Source organism: Silene latifolia, chromosome 11, assembly GCF_048544455.1.
Source record: "Silene latifolia isolate original U9 population chromosome 11, ASM4854445v1, whole genome shotgun sequence".
NCBI classification, from domain to species: domain Eukaryota; kingdom Viridiplantae; phylum Streptophyta; class Magnoliopsida; order Caryophyllales; family Caryophyllaceae; genus Silene; species Silene latifolia.
The window spans coordinates 44262104-44278480 of NC_133536.1; the positions used below are offsets into that span (position 1 = coordinate 44262104).

The window sequence follows — 16377 nt, forward strand, 5'->3', positions numbered from 1 at the left end:
TATCAGTTAATGCCAATGGTGTGGAAGGTTGTGTGTTCCATTGAGAATCTCTGTAAAAAGCACAATATTTCTTTTTCTATTGACGATTTGAAGGCCTGTTATGCCGTTAAAACAAATAGTCCTGGCCGTATAAGTTTTATGGTCAGGGCGTCTACTACTCCTCTTTTGAGTAACTTGGACAGCGGCCATGATAAAGGCTGGGCTGCTGGGTACATGTTTGTCAGGACCAATTCTGTGGGTCCTGACTTAGCGTATTTAAATCATGAGGCTTGCATTGCGGGTGAGTCTTTTGGTTTCTCTCTTTGCCCTTCATGTTTTATTTGTTAGTGAAAAATAAAATGAAAATTATAATAAGTCATACCTCTTATGTGTGCAGTTGATGATTGGGTTACTGAAACTGAGTATCCCACTCCCAATATTTCTGCTTTCCTTGCTATTCCTCCTTTGGAGAGGTCTTGGCCTCTCTATTGTGGGGTTGGTCACCTTCCCCCGCTGTTTGAAGGCTGACAGTGCTGCCAGGGCAGCTAAACCTTCAGGGGCTGCTAGTGCTACTACCTCAGGCAGTAAGTTTATCTTAGTCTCTCTCTTCTTTTTGCTTTGGCTTCCTGATAATGTTTAGTTTATATTTCTAATATAGTATTTCGTGTTGTAGCCACCAGGTTATCTATTCGCCTTGCCAGGTTTGGCATGGCTGACCTTTCAGCCAGACTGGCTAAGATCAAGGAGGAAGGATCCCAGGGAAGCGGGGATGCTGAACCTGTTATTGATTTGACTGAACAGTCTGATGCTGCCAAGGTCACTGCTATACCTGCTGCCCCTGCTGAATCAAGTTCAGCAGCCCAAAAAAGGATAATTGAAGATGTTGACATTTCTGCCTTGGTCAGGGAAGTGAGAGCCAGGGTGGACAATATGGAGGCTGCTAGGGTGAAGATCAAAGATTATGCCGCTTCTAAATCAGATGTCATGCTCACCCTCGACCCTGTTGAGACTGCTACTCAGGCAATTGCTTCGGTGGATCATTTAGTCAGCCTCTTGGCTGGTGCCTTGGCTGCTGTAAGGGAGGTAGGCTGAAACAATTTTTATGTTTGTTTTGTTTGGGTAGTTTTTATTATCGGGGTATATTACTCATACTTTTCTCTCTGTTTTTGGTCAGGGTGCTGCGACATGTCTCCATAATGCTTATCAGGCTACTTCTTTGGTAGCCAGGATTGATCTGATGAGATCAGATTATGATAAGCTGAAGTCTGAGCAGGATTTTGCACGAGCTGACCTGGCTGCTGACTTAGTGAGGGTGCAGGCTGAGAGAGATGCTGCTAAGACTGAGGTAGTATCGAGCAAGCGGCTGTTGCAGGTGAAGGAAATGTAGATTCATATACATACTAACATACTCATATATGTTTAAATTAATTTGTCATAAAATTAAACACGGATTTTATGCATGCAAACAATGATAAAATAGAGGAGAAATCATGTCCTTACATTGGTGATTTCGGTTTAATGGGCACAAGAGAGATCACCTTTCTCTCTTGTTCTTGAGCTTTCCCTTATGGATGAACCAAGATCCAAGTGTAGGATCTCTCCCTAAGCTTTATACCCAAGGCTTTCTCTTAATTCAAATTAATATTATAAGTACTAGTATAATATTAATCTAGTAGAAAATTGACCCAAAATATTATAAACACATAAATATTTCGGTATTATGGAGGGAGAAGAAGAGAGCTTTTTATCTCTCTAGAAATCTTAATTTTTGGAATATAGAAAGAATGAATAATACACTAACTAAATCAAAGTAGTGTATGTGAAAAATATAAGACAAAACTCTTGCCTTTCTCTCTTGGAAAACCGGGTGGGAGGAGGAGGTTTAGGGGAGCCAATGCATGCCCACATTTGTCTTCACAAGGTTAATAGGGTTGCATGGCTACTCTTACTTTTTAATCATTATGTTTACCATTTAAAATATAAACACAATTCTAGCCTAATACTCCTCCAATTTTCGGCACTTTTAGTTAATATGGATTCCATATTATTTTTGTCAATTGTCAATATGTCACATGTCATATGTCACATAAATTTGTTATGTATTTTTAACATATTAAAAATCAACGTATTAATAAAAATACGTCACATACAAAAATCGACTTAGTAATTTCATAATTACTTGTGCCAAAATATTTTACCAATTTATAAATCACAACAGATTGTATTTATAATAATTCATTCAATTTCGATTGTTTCTTTAAACAATAATTTCATCCGAGTAATGATACAATTCAATTACTCGCATCGTATCTCATTTAATCACATTTCAATTTGATACGTAAATTTTACTTCAAAAATCGTCCGTCAATTTTCAAGTAATTTAATTAACTCGTAACATTATACGATTAATTAAATAATCAATTAAGAGTATTGCCCTATAGGTATGACCTAGGGGTCAATCGATCACCACCGTCGCACGACAGTAATGTCAAACTCTAGTCAGCCAATCATTAACGATATATGTTGACCAGTTGACAGTAAGAAAATTACTTCCCAATTGTATTCTTTAAAATGAGATTTAAACATGTGATCATCATGATCAACAGTCGTGATCGCATTATTGCCGGAGGACACATATTCCAACAGCAGGAGGCCTTGGACAGAAATGAGGAGCTCACCCAAGAGAGGGATGACTTGGAGTTCAAGCTAGATGATGCTTCCCTCTACTTCTATATCAAGGGAAGGGCTGCTGCTATGTCAGAGCCTGTTGAGGCCAGGGCGAAGTGGAACCCTGAAGCTGAGATGGCTTTTGCTGCTTCAAAGTATCCTGACCTGCATAATATGGAAAATGAACAGAAGGTTGACTCTCCAGGCGAACAGGATGTTGACGCTGATCCGGCTAAGAGTAGGGAGCAGGGTGTTGATGCTGGTACTGTTTCTAAGGAGAAACAGTAATTTATTTTTTCAGTTGGTATTTTGGCCCATCCAGGGGGGATGTCCCTGGACAAACAATATTTTTCTTTTCCTGTCTTGAGTCAGGGAGACTATCCCTGGCCTTTATGAATATTTCGGCGCCTTTGCCCCAGGGGGTAAAGGTTTTTATTAATATAGGCATGGTGGCCTTCTTTTGGCTGATTTTGCTTTTGACTTTGCTTGGTTTGTGAGTTTCATCCTGTTGGGCCTGTCAAACATTTTGTTTGAATAACCTGCACATCATTTTCATTCTATTTTGTTATTCATGAGTAATTCAACCAAATATAGTTTTTTGCTATAATGGTTGAAGGGGTGGAAAAACCGGCCTGTCAGGAGGGCTTATGTCCCCTGACTAGCTGGAGGGCTTGGTATTCGGCCTGTCAAGAGGGCATTTTAGACTAAGTGTTTGGGAGAGAACACCCTTACACCTGTCTTGCTGCGTCCAGCCGGTTGTAATCTGTGGCAGTAAACCTAGTCAGGTCAGGCAATTATTTCATGCCTGATTGGTCCTGACTTTTTACTGTATCTGGTGGCGGTTACCAACTCGTAAGGCACAATCAAGTGCAGAATTTTTGTTTCAGAAATATATAGTAGAGTAGCCCTCAATCCTGAATATTTATGCATATAATCTTTTATCATGTATAATTGTTCAGGATTCAAGAAGTAAATATATAGGTTAGTTTGAACAGATATAAAATACAGACAAGGCATGTAAAACATATAGTTCATCACGTAGCACGTCAGGTTGAGTAGTGATTGAATTTATACCTGATTGTAGCCTGATCTTTACATATGGAATAATTTTAAATGAGTTACATTCCAAAATCTTGGTATCATTTCCCCTTCTAGCGTTTAGAGCCTGTATGCTCCTTGCCCAACAACTGAATCGATTAAGTAAGGGCCTTCCCATGTGGGAGCCAGTTTGCCTGCTGATTTTTTTTTATTTGGAAATACCTTGCGTAGGACAAGGTCTCCTTCTTTAAAGACCCTGATCCTGACGTTTTTATTGTAAGTCCTGGCGACTGCTTGTTGATATGATGCCATCCTGATCTTGGCAACATCTCTTAGTTCTTCTGTCAGGACCAAGTTGTCTTGCATTAGGTCTTTGTTTGCTTCAACATTGTTCAGGCTCCATTTGGATGTTGGTACTCGTACTTCCGCAGGAATGACAGCTTCATAGCCATACACCAGGGAGCAAGGTGTTTGGCCTGTTGCAGTTTTTGGAGTTGTCCTGTCTGCCCATAGTACTAATAGAAGTTCTTCAGCCCATCTGCCTCGTCTTCTTTTTAGCTTCTTTTTTAGGCAGCTTATGACTACCTTATTGCTTGATTCAGCCTGGCCATTGGCTTTTGGATCCAGGGGTTGATGTTACCAGGTTGATATTCCATTCTTGGCAAAATGCTTGGGTCCTTTTCCCCACAAATTGAGTTCCATTATCACATACTATTTCTGATGGGACTCCGTATCTGCAAATGATGTTTGTCCTGATGAAGGATATTACTTCCTTTTCTCATTACTTGCACTGAAAGAGTCACCTCAATCCATTTGGAGAAGTAATCAGTCATAGCCAACATGAATACTTTTTGTCCCGGAGCTACGGGCGCTTTCCCCCACAATATCCATGCCCCACTTTATGAATGGCCAGGGTGCGTAAATTGAATGGAGGAGTTCGGACGGGCGATGATGTATGATTGGTGCATGAATTTGGCAGGCTTCGCATTTTGAAGAGTATTCCGAGCGATCACCCTCGGTGTAGGCCAAGAGTAGCCTATCTTGAGAACTTTGCTTGCCAGGCTCTTTCCTCCTTTGTGGTTGCCACAGTGTCCATCGTGTATTTCTTGAAGTACTAGTTTGGCTTCGTCAGGCTCCAAGCATCTTAGGTAGGGTCCAGCCTGCGATCTCTTGATCAGAGTGTTATTGATGGTAGCATAAGTTGAAGCTCTAATTTTAAAAGCCCTTGCCTCATGCCTACCCTGAGGCAGTATTCCTCGGAGAAACCAATCATAATAGGGTTTAGTCCAAGAGTTATTGTCCTGATTGACAGGACTGACTTGTTCAGGTCTACTGATGGCTGGCTCTAATAAGTGCACAATTGGTATTTTGTCGAAAAACAAAGTGGGGGTGAAATTTGATCCTAGGCTCGGCATCGAGCATCACTGGTATTCGTGTCTCTTGATATTTGATCTAAGTCAAATAAAGCAAATTTAGCGGTAAGATTTTTTGCATATTCTAAACGAAATCATTTTTGCATCCTTAGCCGTATAAATTCCCTTTATTTGATTAGCAATTAGGAGTGAATCAGTTTTTACCTTTAGGTTTTGAACACCGAGGTCTAGACATACCTTTAATCCTGCTATCGTGGCTTCATATTCTCGCTTCGTTGTTCGTGGCTTTGAACTCACAAACTACATGCTGTGCTATCATATCTCCATGGGGCGATTTAAGTACTAGTCCTAACCCTGTCCCCATGGCGTTGGATGCCCCATCTATGAATAAGGTCCATTCTTGGTCCGGGGTTTTATTTTCTAGTTGGTTGACCTCTTTTATCGTGTCCGTTCCGTGTTAGGGCTAAAGTCACCACAAAGTCCGCTAGGGCTGCGATTTGGTCGTTGCCCCGGGTTCAAAGGAGATGTCGTATGTTCTAATCAGACCGACCATTTGGCCATCCCGCCTGAAAGTTCAGCTTACAGGGACATTTTATGGGTAAATTGGTCCTGACTATAATGGGGTGACTTTCAAAATAAGGTCGCAATTTAGTAAATGACATAATTAAAGCTAAGACATATTTTTCAAGTAGTCCATACCTCAACTCAGCATCTAGCAGGCTTTTACTTACATAGTAGACGGATGTTGCCGACCGTCCCGTTCTTTTACTAGGATCACACTGATCTTTCTTGTGTCGCTGATGATAGTTATACTGACAAAGGTTCTCCCTTCTCTGGCTTAGCCAGTAAGGGTGGAGATGATAAGTAGGATTTTAGATCCTGAAAAGCTGTGTCATGTTCGTCCATCCATTGGAACTGTTTATTTTTTCTGAGGAGGTTATAGAATGTTTTGTATCTCTCAGAGGATCTTGATATGAAAAGGTTCTGGGCAGCTACCCGGCCTGTCAATTTCTGGATATCCTTGACAAACTTGGGTGACTGTAGTTCCAGGATAGCCTTTATATATTTAGGGCTAGCTTCTATGCCTCTCTTTGTGACCATATATCCAAGGAATTTGCCTGCAGAGACTCCAAAGTGGCATTTTGCAGGGTTTAGCTTCATGTTATATTTTTCCAGTATCACAAATGCTATTTCTAGATGTTTCACATGATCTTCTGCATTCTTGGATTTCACCACCATGTTGTCTATGTATACTTCCATGATGTCACCTATTTGGTCTTTAAACATCATGTTGACCAGCATTGATACGTTACCCTCGCATTCTTCAGCCGAAAGGCATGACAAAGTGTAGCAAGATATGCCTCGATGCTCGTAATGAATGCAAAGACTCTCCTGGTCAGCAGGGTGCATCTTTATTTGATTGAATCCACTGGAAGCATCCATGAATGTCAGCATCTCGTGGCCTGCTGTTGCGTCTACCATGGCATCGATATGAGGTAGGGGAATGGATCTTTAGGACAGGCTTTGTTCAGGTCAGTGTAGTCTACATAGACTCTCCACTTTCCATTCTTTTTCCGCACAACAACTACGTTGGCTAGCCATTCAGGGTACATTACTTCCCTGATCATCCCCATATCCAAGAGTTTCTCTACTTCCTCGTTTATAATAGTATTTCTTTCAGCTGTAAATTTTCGCCTTTTCTGTTGTACATGCTTAAAAGATGGGTCAACATTGAGTTTATGAGTAATTATATCAGCGCTAATTCCAGTCATATCAAAATGTGACCAGGCAAACCAAGATGATTTATTTTTAAGGAACATTACCAGTTCAGGCCTGACACTATTTGGTGCGTCAGATCCTACTAAAACATACCTGTCAGGGTACTCAGGGTCTAGGATTACCTGATCTGTTTCCATTCTGGGAGGTGCCACATAAGTGCTCCTGACAGGGTACTGTAATTGCTATGCCAAGGACTTACCTGCTTTGGAAGGCTTCAAGGCTGCTGTGTAGCATTCCTGGGCTATCTTGTGATCCCCTTTGATTGTGGCTATGCCCCAGTCTGTTGGTATCTTGATGCACTAGTGATAGGTTGACGGTATGGCCTTGACATTATGAATCCAGGGCCTGCCCAGGATAACATTGTAGGATGACAGGCAGTCAAGGACTCCAAATTTCTCAAAAGATGAGACTCCTTCCACGTAGGTTGGGAGGTGGATTTCTCTTAGGTTACTCTTGGTTTCGCCACTGAATCCTACTAGGACGCTGAATTTCTTAATGATTTGGTCCTCGTTGATCTTCATGGCTTTCAGTACGTCAAACATGATCAGGTTCACTGAGCTGCCTCCGTCTACCAAGATCCTTCTGACTATGGCTGTTCTAATTTGCATAGAAATTACCAGGCCATCATGATGAACATTAGGGATGCTGATGCGATCCCGCTAAGTGTTCACAAATTAAGATGTGGTCGTTGGTCACGGTCGAATCAAAACACAATTTATAGCTTAACAAGCAACTCTACAATTAGTAAAGAGGCAAGTAAAGGTCGGATCCCAAGGGACGGGAGTTGAAATGAGATTTCTATTGTAACTAGCGGTGTCTAAGGGGTGTCATAAATTGGGTTGATGTAGAAGGTTACTAAACTAGAATAACAATGATAATAAACAAGCAAGATGTATAAAAAGGGGTGTAAACAATTGATTAAAGGCACTAGGGTGTCATGGGATCATAGGAGAATCATGGGATATGATCATACAAACATGTTCTCAAATTATAAGCAAGCAATTATTGTTGTGATGGATTGAGTTGGGTTATATCTTACAATCCTAGGAAAGTTTGGGTCCCGGAGCCGAATCGATTAGATTGTACAACACCTACAAGTCGACTTAATCTTCCCTACTCAACAACATGCATGGTCTAATGAGACTCGAGTTGGGTTATGTCTTACAAGTCTCATTGAAAAGATAGGAGATGATAGTAAATGCAAGGATTCATAGGCTTAGCATTTCATCAAATATAACATGTGCATGAGTTGAGATCAAAACAAGCAAGCAAATAAAACATGAAAGCATATTAATTTAAGCATGAATCATTCCCCATGTTGGTTTCCCCTAATCACCCATTAACCCTAGCTAAGAGACTACTCACTCATTATCATGTTGATCATGCTAGCAAGGTTGTCAATTATACCAACAATATGAAACATGATGAATAAATGAAAGTAATTAACAATAATTAAAAAGGGATTAAGAGATTATACCTACTAATGATTCCAATAATAAAGCAAGAATAATAGAAGTACTTGAATGCTAGATTGAGAGGTTGTCAATCTCCCAATAATAACCCAAATAATCTTCAATTACCCAAAATAAAGGATGAACAAAAGAGAGATTAAAGAACTAAAACTTGGATTAAAACTTGATTAATACTTGATTACAATATTGAAGAGAGATTTGATTGATATTAACTACACTAATTATTGATAAGAAGAACATGCTCCTCTAATTAGCCTAATGGGGTATTTATAGTGAAAATTAGGGAGGATGCATTAGGGTTAACTAAGGGCTAAACTAGTAATTACACTTTTTAAGTTGAGCAAGGAGGACCCGGTATTTTCTGAGAGAAGGGCTTCTCTTTTCGTAGCTTGAAGAAGACAATCCGTGCTGTGAAGAAATCCGGGCGGAATAAGGTCGGGACGGACGGATTTGGGCGGTGGAATCCGAGCGGATTCTGAGGAATCCGGACGGATTGTTGAGGGGGAATCCGAGCGAATTCAGGCATGGGACGCTCGGATTGTGCAAGGGCTGGACGGGCGGATTGTTGACAATCCGCTCGGATTGTCAGTCAGCAAAGTAACTTCTTCTTTTCTTCCCTTTTCTTAATAAATTCCTTGGGGATTTCCTTGGGGACTCAAGGATCTTTTCCTCAACATTGCTCTTCTACTATGATATGTACAAAGGCCTTCTAATCTTGTCTCTCCTTGATGCTTGGTCATTGAATTCGATCAATTTAGTCTTGTTTTGCCATGAAAATGCAAGATTCTTACTCCTTTCCTACCAAGGGATCAAAATCTCAAAGAATATGCAAAACAAAGAACTAAAGATAAGAAATGACCCAAATAAGCACTAAAAACATGGAAACAAGGCTAATTCGGGGGCTAAATATGCGCCAATTATGGTCACATCAAATATCCCCAAACCGAACCTTTGCTCGTCCCGAGTAAAGAGGTGACAAAGACTAGGACCAATACTAACCTATCCTAATAATATAGCCGATATGAGACAATTAGCGGGTCTCACTCTGCCCCTTCAACTCACAACAAGACAACCATGAGGTAGGATGCCTTCTTGCAAGGCAAGGTGGGTCTTGTCAAAATGGCGACACATCCAAACATTAAGCACACAAAAACACATAATGGATGCATCTACAAAAAGAATAGCCACTCCCTCATCAAGTGGCGGAGGCACTAAAGAGGAACAAATTTAAGAGCATGTAATCCTTCACAAATACTAGTTCAACAAATTACTAAGTCTAAGAGGATGGCACTAAATCACCTCCAAATAGTGTTAAACTAGACTACTTTTGTCCTCAATTTCCAAATGCTTTCGCCAAGAGCGATCAGATGGTGGTGGAATGATGATCCCTATGATGCTAGTGGCATATGACATGACAAGTCTCGAATTCTCTACAAAAGTAAAGGTCATCGATCGTCCCAAGCTCGACCAAGTGGCTTGACAAAAGGCTTTTTGGGAATGAAATGCTCAAATCTTTATTCACAACGGGTGGATATGACTAGTATTTCAAAATTGTCCTCATTTCACTTTCACATTTCAAAAATTTAAGATGGGGTTTGTCCCTTCCGGGCTAGTGTCCTTTGCTTTCGCCAATCACTTATTAGGCAACCGGTTAACCTCTAGACAATAGCTTTTCGGGGTGAAGTCACTCTGTCTCTGGACGGCCGAATTCACAACCGTATGGGGGCCCAATTCAATGGATCCCACACCAAAGCACATCGAAGTGGTAAACCTCCATCAAAACAACTTAAAATTTCTCAACATTCAACAATTCATAACATTTGAGGTTTCCTTGGCATTACATTACTTCCACATGACAAAATTTGTTTGAAATGAGCACTTCAAGCTTATTGATAGAAAATTTTTTGGGTTGCTTCAATCAAGGTCACCTAGACAAGTTAACCAAGTCCATATCGCATCACGGGGTTGGATAGGTGACTCACATGCAAACCCTTGACTAGGCCTTGGGTCATGGGTCAAAAGACACTAGTATGACACTATCTAGGGTGTTTTACAACCATTCTAGTAGGCAAAGTCTTAAGTTGAACAAGTATTTATAATGGCTTAGTTGCTCTTGTCAAAGTTCCTAAATAGGCATTTTTCAAAACATTTCTAACGTGCAACTACATGCCATGATGCAACTAATATAAACATCCTAATGCAAGTGATTCTACCAACTAATATGACATATAAACTAAATGCAAGTCCTAAGTTCACATTGTTTTTACCGCATCAATCAAAATAAAGCCACATAGTCATTAACATAAAGAGGAAAAAGGAGATTGGAAAGATCATACCATGCGGTCTTCAATATCCTCATGTCTCGGATGTGGCGTAGTCGATCAATGTGAACAAAGGATAGAACAAACACAATATATACAAGACAATATATACAAAGGAAATAAACATATTTTTGGGTTTTCAATTTTTCAAATTTTTATGATTTTTGAAATTTTTCAATTTTTTTGGATTTTTAAATAAGAGTTAAATGTTAGAATTCCCATCCCCACACTAATATGGGCATTGTCCTCAATGGCCAAAATGATGGAAATTATGCAAAGATGATGCATGATTTCTATACTAAATGCAATCTACACTAAGCTACACTACATGATGCATGGTTTTTGTTATGACGGAGAGGATAATTTAGATTACCTCCCGTTGCGTATGCATTAACTTCCCCAAACCGAGTGAGACACTATTGCTAATGTCCAAGGATGGGTATAGTTCATGCACACACTATGCTATGCATGAAACTAATTTGTCATTTTGGATTTTACAAATGGGAACAATAGAATAAGAACACCTCAATGGTACCGAGGTGTGAGTCCTTTGATGGGGCTAGGACTAAACCAACAATGATCAAAATGAAATAAAATACAAAGAGATATAGACAAACCATGGGAGTGTAGGAGTCTCCAAGGCTTGCTAGTCTTCCATCATGCTATCATCATCATCACTTCCCTCATGAGAAGTGGACACATTGCCACTTTCCTTGTCATTTGCTTCTTCACTTCCTTCCTCATCTTCCTCATCATCATCTTCACCATTTCTTTCTCCATCTTCACTTGCATCTTCCTCAATATTATCATCAACTTCTTCATCATTTCCAACAACCTCATTGTCTCCCACAACGACCCTAGATGCACCCAGAAATAAGACTTCTCTATCCGCCCAACTAGGCAAAGGACAAGATGGATCAAGGAGTCCTTGCCTAGCTAAATGTAGGAGGGGTGGATATTGAGCCAAATAAGCATTTTTCCGATCTTCATGGGCTTGCTTGTGCATTGCTTGCATGAGAAGAGTTACATAGTCTTTCCCAACTTCAATTCCTTCCGGCTTGAACTCTTCATACTCAAAGGGGTAAGGTGGTATGACAATGGAAGAGGAGGGGGTTTCAAGATCACCCTTTTGTTGTTGAATAATATACTCGGCTTCTTCGGAAAGGGGAAGTAGATAATTGGTCCGGTGGACGCTTAGGCGACAAATCTTCGAGGGCAAGGTGAACGATCTAGCTTCACTAGTTAGCCATCCATACTTAGTGTCAATGGGGTTAAGGGCAACCCACTTGAACTTGTGAATCATAATATGCATATCAATAAGATGGCCACCTTCCTTTGCTTTGTACTTGTTATCCTTATTGAAGTTAGGATCAAAGTGCTTGGCTAGGAGTGTGACTAGGCCGCCATTGACAATAACGGTCGTGACCTTCTTCCCACTATCAACATTAAGCCATCTATCTACCAAGAGCCTCAAAGAATTGTAAGGCTCGGTATGAATTCTTCCGATATTCAAAGCCGATTCAAGGAGAATAAAATCAAGTCTTGTGAAATGATTGGTGTCTTTCCTAGCAATTATGGTATTTCCCACAACCTTGTGCCATACGCTTATGCCCGGATGATGGACCAAAAGAGCACGACATGCATGAAAATCCTCAAATTTCTTCCCGGAGATTGCCTCCCAAAGAGGCTCGGGGTCATACTTTCCATAATGCTTAAGATAACGCGATTCATCACTAAGACCCAAAATTTCACCTAATTCCGTGAAGGTAATGCGTCTACTAACATTAGCTAGACGAAACTCGAGATTTTCTCTATTCTCAACTTTGGTGACTTTCAAAGAACTTAAAAATTCCAAGACAAGGGAGGGGTATGTCAATTCCTTTGTTTCAAATAATTTCTTCAACCCCATGGCTTTGAAAAAGGCTTTTGTTTGTTCAAGAACACCCAATTTTTCCAAGGTATCTTCACATATGAATTTGGTGGATTGAATAGATTTCATAGCAAACTTGACAAAGGTATTTCTATGGGTATCGGAAATAAAAGTTACCTCCGGATAATGCAAAAGTTGATTAATTACCGGAGTAGAAGATGTTGATGGTCCCATAGAAGGTTGTTGTTGTTGTTGCACTTCCAAGTTTGGTGTTGCCACCACCATAGCCAAAGCTTTCTTTGTTTGAAGAGCCTTTTGCCTTTGTGAGAGTGCCTTAGCCTTTGGTGCCTTTGTTGCCTTTGTTGCCCCCTTAGTCCTTGCCATTGATGAACTAACCAAGAAAAGAATGAAAAATCTTCAATTTGTAGTATGCCCAAATCGATTTGAAGGTGAAAGGCTTTGCCTTTATGAAAACAAAAATCGACTCAAAGGTTGAAGATTTTGTTCTTGGTTTTGATTTTTGTTGAAGAAGGAGTGATTAATTTGTTGTTGGAAGGATGGTTTGATTTGATTTTGGTGAATGTTGTTGAGGGTTTTTGTTTTTATGATGGAGAGGATGAGGGTTTTGATGTTGTGGGTAGTGTTTATGAATGAATGAATGAATGAATGAAGGTGGGAGGGGTTTTAAAGAGGCCGAAAATTTCAAAACTGCAGGGGCAATCCGTGCGGATTAGGCTCAATCCGTGCGGATTCTGCTTCTTCTACCTTTGCAAAAACTCGCCTAAAGACGGGCGGATTTGGTACAATCCGCTCGGATTTGCTTGAACACGGACGACGGCGGATTTGCTCAAGGACGGACGGATTTCTGCCCGAGAGAAATTTGCTTGTTTTCCTCACCGTGCAAAGACGGGCGTCTTTCTCACAAGACGGACGGATTCTTCAAGACGGGCGGATTCTCGAAATCCGCTCGGATTCTTTAACGATCGAAGAAAATTTCAAAATTCAGCTCAGTTCAAGACGGGCGTCTTTTCTGCAGGACGCTCGGATTGCATAAGACGGGCGGATTCTTGGGAATCCGCTCGGATTCTTCCCCTATGTACACGGATTCAGTTCCACCCGTGCACATCGCATTCCCTTTATCATTCTTCCACTCTTTCTTTCAAGTCTTGTGTTCTTCATTGTGGGGGCACTACTAAGGCATGGATAGCCTAGGCAATTGCCATCCCCACACTAAGGTAAAGCACTACACATCAATTGAAATTGTTAGTCCCTCCCTCACTTCTCTCTTACATGACAATTATTTTGATCAAAGTAAATAAAAATCCAAAGATGACAAAAATGCAATACAAGAATTGAAATGTAAGTTAGGGAGTTAGAAGTATTTACAAGTGGTGGTTTAGGGAGGACTCCACCAAACTCTCATTCTCGATGAGATTTCAAGGGGGCTTGTTCAAGGTGTTGTTGATGTTGCTCAACACCTTGAAGAAGTAATCAAAAGCTTGTTCATTATTATGGTAGAGGTCCTCAATAGACCGTGGCCCTTGTTGTTGATCATGATCGATGGCATGTCCAATGTAGGGATTAAAAATCCCTTCAAATTCGTCGTCCCAAAGACCACATACTTCATTAAGTTGATCATTGAAAATCTCTTGCTTAGATGGAGACAACTCTCCCAATTTCTTCTCTTGGCCAATGAGGCCATCCTCTTCTTCCTTGGTTGATTTTGATGAGCTTTGCAAGCTCTCCTTGTCACAATTCACTTGCTCTTTGAATGGAGCATCTTCAATTTTCTTCCTCCATTGGAGTTCCGATTTCTTCCTTTCATCCTTTCGGCTATAATGATCAATCATGAAACATGGCTCATGCAAACGAGGAGCTCTCATAGTCTTGTCAAGATTAAAAGTTATGCTTTCATCTCCCACTTCTAGAGTGAGCTCACCATGTTTCACATCAATCACCGCACCGGCGGTGTGTAGGAAAGGTCTTCCTAGGATGATTGGAATGTTGGAATCTTCCTCCATATCAACAATGACAAAGTCCACCGGGATGAAAAACTTCCCAATTCGCACGGGGACATCTTCCCATATCCCTAACGGTGTCTTCGTCGATCTATCGGCCATTTGGAGTGTGATGTTGGTGCATTTAAGCTCTCCCATCCCCAACCTTTTACTTACCGAGTACGGCATGACACTCACACTAGCCCCTAGATCACATAAGGCTTTGTTGATCGTTGTGTCGCCAATGGTACACGGTATTGAGAAGCTTCCCGGATCCTTTAACTTTGGAGGTGAACTCCCTTGAAGTATTGCACTACTTACCTTAGTGAAGGCGATAGTCTCAAGTTTCCGGATCGACTTCTTCTTTGTGAGGATATCTTTCATGTACTTCGCATAGGCCGGAACGTGATTGATCAATTCCGTGAAAGGAATTGAGACTTCTAAATTCTTCACAATTTCCATGAACTTTCCAAGTTGATCATCAAATTTGGGCTTGGCTTGACGACTTGGAAAAGGAAGTCTAATCACAATGGGCTCCTTCTCTTTGACCTTGTCTTCATTTTTCTTTGAACTTTCTTCTTTTGATGATTCTCCATCTTTGGAGTTTTGCACAATTTCTTCCTTTTCACTAGCTTCCACAACTTCATCCTCAACTTACTTCTTCGGTGCTTCATACCTTGTACCACTTCTCAAGTGAATGGCACTAACCGTTTCATGTCTAGGGGGATTACTTTGAGGTGGTAATTGCCCCTTTTGTCTTTGTGAGCTCGAAGATGCTAGTTGAGTCAATTATGTTTCCAACATCTTGGTGTGAGCTAGAATGTTGTTGATGGTGGTTTCTTTCGCTTGGCTATCTTTTTGCATTTGGGTGAAAAATTCTTGTTGATTCTTTTGCATTTGGAGGACCGCTTTTTGGACATCAAAACCTTGGTCATTTTGGTGATTGTATGGATTTTGATTTTGGTAACCTTGGTTTTGATTGTAAAAGGGTCTTTGATTTTGGTTTCTCATGGGTGGTGGAGTGTATGTTGTTTGAGGGTTTTGAACATTTTGGCTTTTGTATGAAAGATTTGGATGGAATTTGGTGTTTTCATTGTAAAAATTTGAATAAGGGGTACCACTTTTATATGCTTGGAAAGCATTCACTTGTTCGGTTGTTCCCCTACACTCACTTGGGTCATGTCCCAAAGTTCCACAATTCTCACATATCCCACTTGGGATTGATGAGGATGCCGTCATGGCATTGACATGATGCTTTGATGATTTTGAGTTTTCCTCAAGTCTAGCCATAGCTTGTTCAAACTTCAAGTTGATTGTATCGATATGGGAGCTTAGTTGGGCACCTAATTGAGTAACGGCGTCCACTTCATACTTTCCTCCTCTAGTAGCCTTGCGAGGCCTACTATATTGTGAATTGTGGATTGCCATCTCTTCAATTTTGCTCCAAGTTTGGTTGTCATCAACCTCGGTGAACATCCCATTCGATCCCATATTAAGGATATTTCTTGAGTCTTCATAAAGACCGTTCCAAAATTGTTGCACCAAAAACCATTCGCTAAGTCCATGGTGAGGACATGAGCGACAAATTCCCTTGAACCGCTCCCAAGCTTCATACAAAGACTCTTCATCCCTTTGCTTAAAACCCGTAATTTGAGCTCTTAGCATGTTGGTCTTTTCCGGTGGGTAGAATTTTTGTAGAAAGCTAGAGCCAACTTCTTCCAAGAATCTATTCCAAGGGTGGCCTTATCAAGGCCCTTCAACCATTGCTTTGCGGTGCCGATTAAGGAAAAAGGAAATAAGACCCATCTAATTTGGTCTTGAGTCACGCCCGTTTGAGAGATAGCATCACAATAATCGCAAAAGGTTTCCATATGAGAATGA

The 16377-nt window shown here is 40.7% G+C and overlaps 1 non-coding gene across 1 annotated transcript; it reads left to right on the plus strand.

The window, feature by feature from the left end:
- The first annotated feature begins 16054 nt into the window (after nucleotides 1-16054).
- LOC141616501 (small nucleolar RNA R71) lies at nucleotides 16055-16161 on the plus strand. Its single transcript, XR_012530847.1, has one exon. It is a non-coding gene; the product is annotated as a small nucleolar RNA R71 (small nucleolar RNA).
- The last annotated feature ends 216 nt before the right edge of the window (nucleotides 16162-16377 follow it).